General features: G+C 44.8%; 1 long non-coding RNA gene across 1 annotated transcript; it reads right to left on the bottom strand.

The window, feature by feature from the left end:
* Positions 1–1277: 1277 nt before the first annotated feature.
* Positions 1278–2798, bottom strand: LOC311083824. The gene is made up of 3 exons (XR_014606367.1): positions 2486–2798; positions 2332–2394; positions 1278–1650 (listed from the first exon to the last, which is right to left on the bottom strand). It is a non-coding gene; the product is annotated as an uncharacterized lncRNA (long non-coding RNA).
* Between the last annotated feature and the right edge of the window lie 3449 nt (positions 2799–6247).

The raw sequence follows: 6247 nt of genomic DNA, 5'->3' as shown, positions 1-6247 counted from the left end.
CAGATGATCCCACAGTAGCTGCACGGGTCTCAAGCTGTCTGGCGGACATCTCCACATGGATGAAGGAACATCACCTGCAGCTCAACCTGGCAAAGACTGAGCTTCTCGTCATCCCTGCCAATCCGTCTCTACAGCACGACTTCACCATCCAGCTAGAGTCATCATCAATCACCCCATCAAGGTCGGTCAGAAATCTTGGAGTAACGTTTGATGACCAGCTGACCTTCACAGATCACATTTCAAAGACAGCTCGATCATGCAGGTTTGCACTGCACAACATCAGGAAGATCAGGCCTTTCCTAACTGAGCATGCAACACAACTTCTCGTCCAGGCCCTGGTCATTTCTAGGCTTGACTACTGTAATGCTCTTCTGGCCGGACTTCCAGCATGTGCAACCAAACCCCTACAGATGATCCAGAATGCTGCAGCTCGTCTTGTCTTCAACGAGCCCAAGAGGGCCCACGTCACTCCTCTGTTCATCTCTCTGCACTGGCTACCTCTCGCTGCTCGCATCAAGTTCAAGGCATTGACGCTTGCTTACAGATCTATCACACACTCTTAGAAGAAAAGGTTCTATATAGAACCTTAAAAGGTTCTATCAGGCGCTACGTATTTGGAACCCCTAAAAGGTTCTATATAGAACCCTTTTTAAGGGTTCAATCAAAAGAACCCTTTAGGGTTCTTTGTAACCAGGAAAAAGGTTCTATATGGAACCTTTTAGGGGTTCATTCATTATCATTTGTTTTGTCCTTTCTGGATTAAATATTTCATATTATTGACAAACATCAAGACCCTAAAATGTAAAAATGTAATTCACATAAAAAAGTCACCCATGAATACTGAAAAAAAGCACACCCAAAGTGCATAGAACTAGTAATTTATTTATATTAACAAAAATAATTACTATTACTGAAAGAACGCTACTGTAATTTCAAGTATTCAAGGCTTTAAATGTACAAATCAACATTAAAACATCAACCATTTAAAAAATATCTCATAAATAATGAAAATAGTTTCACCTACATCTACATATTACAAAATAAGTCCATAAAATGTACAAAATTACATTAATCTATCACTAATAAATAATACAAATATACAGATTCATCTAAATTCCCATCAGTGTTAGAACAACATCAAGTCACTCAAAACTACAAATCCATATTAATATAACTCACAATGGGAATATACAGATATAGAAGTACTTAAAATCTACAAATTCATATTAATATCACTCATAAAGAATGTGAATACATAGATTAAAATTCAGATCAGCATTTCAGAACATCTAGTACTTCAAATCTACAAATTTACATTAATATCACTCATAAAGAATTGTAATTACAGATTCAAATTCAGATCAGCATTTCAGAATAACATCAATCGCCTCATATTTACAAATTTACATTAGCACTATTCATGACATATCAAAGTATTATGATAATTGATTATACATTTTGAGCACTGGGACAGACAGTTTTTTTTTTAGCTGCTGGAGAGTTTAAACAGGTAGTGCTCAACAAAATTCATTGTGTGAGTGATGTGCTTGGGGTATTCCACACTGAATACGAAATAAGTAGCAAAGAGGCACTCCATTGCCTCCATCACTGGTTGATGGTTTGGAGCCATTTGCAGACATCATCTGTAATCTTGAAAAGGAAAACAGAAAGTTACTATTAATTTCACATCATGTACATGTCACTACTTTATTGACCTCTTAGTCTACCATGAAAAAAAGTAAAGTTGTATTCTGTAAATGTAAATATTAAACTATCCCTTTAAGCTGTGTGTGCTTTAGAAACAGCCGAACCCTGGCCTGCTTCCAGTTTCTTAGACGCCACTTGACTTGAACATAAAATAATCATTCATAAAGTTTGAAAAGGTTGAAGTGAATCACAATAGTGTTCACATTGGGCTGTTTACAATTATCTAGCATCATAAAAGCATTCTGAGCCGAAGTGCGAGTACATTTAACCACTAGCTGCAGGGGCGGTTCTAGGATTTCACCTTTAGGGGGGTCGATCAGTAAACAAGAGAGAATGATAAACTTTACTGAAGAAGCAGCACTGGCCTGATCATTCAGATAGCTGATTATAGTTTTAGGGGGGCTGAGACTGAAAATATGGGGGTTGAAGCCCACCTAAAAAGGGTCTAGAACCGCCCCTAAGCTGAACGCACAAGCGCTCTGTTCTGTAGGGCTGTTCTTCATGACCATTTGAGTGTGCGGTCAAAAACTAGCTTAGAGCACTATCTGCAGTTAAAAACTAACTTAAGCTTAGGATCAGAAAACACAAAATGTAACAGTTTGCAACAAGCACAACACAACTTACCGATGTAAGGCAACTTGTGACACTGTCGCGGTTCAGGCTCTTTCGTGTTTTAGTGTAAATCCGCTGTAGAAACATTGACAACTTCATTACTAATGGATTTAAAGCTTATAACAAGTAAATTACTTAAAAAAATCGATGTATTTTTCTGACTTACCACAACAATATTTCCGTCAGACCGTCAATTTAAATCAGCAGACGGGGATCAGTCTCTTCTCGACCGTTGGAATTCAAAAACGTGACGTGCACTGCACTGCACTCGCGAGACAGCGCTGCGTGAATATGCTCGCGCAAATGCAAACAAATTGTTTACTTTGTAAAATTAATGAAAATAATGAGTTTATTACTTCTTTTTGTTTATGTTTGCTGTTCAACAGATAAAAAATTTAAATCCATAATGCAAAATTGTTTAGTTGTGGTACAATAATTTCACATAAATGACAAAGAATGAAATGAAAGAGCAGCAAACAAGGCTAAGACAAGACAAAAGCCTATTCAGCTATAAATGGCTTAGAATGAGCCCCTATGTATGTTTTCCTTATGTATTTCTTGTTATGATGATAATGATGATGATGATGATGATGATGATGATGACGATAAGGTCAATATAGGGGTGTGCGATATAGCTAAATCGTCTGCGATAATATCGTATTTTTTGTTTTAACGATGTGCGCTTTAACATTATCAAGTATATTTCAAAAACTAAACAAATCGTGCCTACAGAGTGCACGCATCTAGGCTAATGTAAAGTTACATGATGAAGTCTAGCTATACTAGTGCGCGTGTGCATTTTGAGTGCGTTCTTTCACTGCATTATTCAGTGTATTCAAATGCATTTATGAATGCATGTGAATGATCACAAAATTCAAGATATGGGGGTTAGAAAATGTATATATTTATATCATTTTATGTAGTTAATCAATATCACACGAAGAGTGCCATTTCAGTTCTCTTTCAAGGGAACTCCCGTTGCGTCGAGAATGACGCTATGGGGAACGCTTTGCGTGATGACGTCTTGAAGCACATGTAAAATCAGTCCAATGGTGTGGCGGAACGTCAGAGGCGGGTGACGTCACGTACCAGGAAACTATAAAAGCCGGCCCGAAACAGAAAACGAAAGCTTTCTGAGTCTTCAGTCGCGCTCTGTGTTGAATTCTGTCCTTGTTATTTGGTGTTGTCTGTCTATATATATATATATTTATTCAGATATGGCGAGCAAGCAGCAGTATCGAGTGTGTGTCCATCCCTGCCCGCGTTATTTAACGGGAGGTGACACACACACTCTTTGTGTTGTTTGTTTGGGAGAGGAGCATGCCCAGTCAGCACTCGAGGGTGGTGACTGTGTGCATTGCTGTGCGCTTCCATTGCGGACGCTCCGATCCCGTTTGGCTCGGTTCAATCCCGACCACGTTCCCCAGGGCTCGGGTCCCGCCGCGGCTGAGGCTCGGCGGCGATCTCAGACCTGGGGTTCGCAAATGGATCTGTCAGTGGATGTTGAGACGGGCTCTGCCTTATCTCAGCCTCTTACTGACAGATCCAGTGCCTCTCATCAGGGTGTGGAAGCACGCGCTGCGGTTTCTTCCCCCCCGATAGAGGCACCAATACTGCAACTATCCAGCTCTGAGGAGTTGGATGTTGTGAGTATTGAAGCTGAGTCTGAGGATTCGCCACCTCAGTCTCATGCATTCGAAGAACTGCTCGATGTAGTTACAAGAGCAGTAGACAGACTTTCTCTTGAGTGGCCAGAGGATAGGCAGGACGTTCGTTCGAAAAGCAAGCTCGACGAACGCTTCCTGCCATCTCGTACACAGCCTCAGCGTAGGAGTCTTCCGTTTTTCCCCGATCTCCACACCGAGGTGTCGAGATCGTGGGGAAAACCTATGTCATACAGAGTATATACACCTCAAACATCACATTACTCTTCCATCTACAAATATAAAGAGTATGGTTATGGGGAGATGCCGAAGGTGGAAGAGACGCTTGCGAGCTATCTCTCTCCAGCAACGGCATCTTCCCTGAAGGCTCCTACACTCCCCACCAAACCAGTTAAATTCACTTCCTCCCTGATTCATAAATCGTATGCAGCCGCTGGTCAAGCTGCAGCGTGTCTGCATACGATGTCCCTTATGCAAGCATATCAGGCAGAATTACTGGGTGATTTAGAGGAGGGCGGGGGTATTGGTCCTGACACAGTAGCCGAACTGCGTAGAGCCACAGATTTGTCTCTCAGGGCCACCAAGGAGACCGCTAAATCAATCGGGCGGTCTATGGCAGCCCTGGTGGCCACTGAGAGGCATCTGTGGCTCAATCTGAGTGACATCAAAGATAGAGAAAAACATGTTCTTTTAGATGCTCCGGTTTCTACTGTTGGGCTATTTGGAGATGCAGTGAACAGTGCGGTAGCTAAATCGCAAGAAGCTTCAAAACAGGCTGCTGCACTCCAGAAACTTCTCCCCCGCCGCTCTTTCATTGAGGCTGCTGAGCGGGCACGCGGCGATGCTTACGTGCCCTGGTTATGTGGAAGAAACCTTGGTTCCTGTCCCAGGGCCCAGTGTTGGGAGCTCCTTGTCGTCGCAAACTGCTAACGACGGATGCTTCCCTCACGGGTTGGGGAGCGATCCTGGAGGGTCGCTCATCTCAAGGTCTGTGGGAAGACCATCATCGTTCCTGGCATATCAATCGCCTAGAGATGTTAGCTGTCTTCCGGGCTCTGAGGAGCTTTATCACAGATCTCAGGGGACACCATGTGTTAGTACACACGGACAACACGTCGGTAGTCGCCTATATCAACCACCAAGGGGGTTTGCGCTCGCGCCCGTTATCCAACTTGGCACGCCATATCCTCTTGTGGTCCCAGGGGAAGTTACTGTCACTCAGGGCAGCTTACATCCCCGGGGTCCAGAATATAGGAGCAGACACTCTGTCGAGGCAGGGGCCGAGGCCCGGGGAATGGAGGCTCCACCCCGAGGTGGTGGAGCTGATATGGAGGGAGTTTGGCCAAGCTCAAGTGGATCTGTTTGCGTCTCGAGAGACGTCTCACTGTCCACTTTGGTTCTCCCTCACGCATCCAGCTCCTCTGGGACTGGATGCTATGGTGCAGACGTGGCCGAGGCTACGTCTGTACGCTTTTCCCCCAGTTGCTCTGCTCCCGGGAGTTCTGGAGAGAGTTCGCAGGGACCGGGTTTGCCTGCTTCTTATAGCCCCGCGCTGGCCGGGCAGAGTATGGTTTCCCGATCTTGTGTCGCTCCTCGACGGGCCTCCTCTGGAGCTACCCGTCAGGAGGGACCTTCTGTCCCAGGCGGAGGGCTCGATATTTCACCCCCGCCCAGAACTGTGGAACCTGTGGGCTTGGCCTCTGAGGGGGCCCAGCTCATAGAGTCAGGTCTCTCAACTGAGGTTGTGGAGACCATTCTACAGTCCAGAGCTCCCTCCACGAGGAAACTTTATGCCCTGAAGTGGAGAGTCTTCACTTCTTGGTGTAGTGACCGTCGGTTGGATCCAGTCAACTGCCCAATTGGTACAGTTCTGGAGTTCCTGCAGGACCGGTTCACTGCAGGTCTGACCCCGTCCACCTTAAAGGTTTATGTGGCGGCCATAGGTGCTTACCACATTCCTTTGGGTGGAATGTCTGTGGGGAAAGACCCCTTGGTATCTCGTTTCCTTCGTGGCACTTGGAGGCTGAGGCCTGCAGTTCGCTCTAGGGTGCCACCATGGGACTTGTCCATTGCACTTCAAGGCCTGTCCCTGGCCCCCTTTGAGCCCATTGAGGAGGTTCCTGAGAAGTTTCTAACTTTGAAAGCTCTGTTTCTTCTTGCTATTTCTTCTCTCAAGAGAATAGGGGATCTTCAAGCATTGTCGGTTGCTCCGTCATGCTTAGAGTTTGCTCCGGGTATGGTTAAAGCGTTTCTTCATCCAAGAC

Source organism: Abramis brama (assembly GCF_963993115.1).
Source record: "Abramis brama genome assembly, chromosome: 5".
Taxonomy (NCBI): Eukaryota; Metazoa; Chordata; class Actinopteri; order Cypriniformes; family Leuciscidae; genus Abramis; species Abramis brama.
Note: the sequence above shows the minus strand (reverse complement) of the source record. Positions and strands in the feature narration are given on the sequence as shown.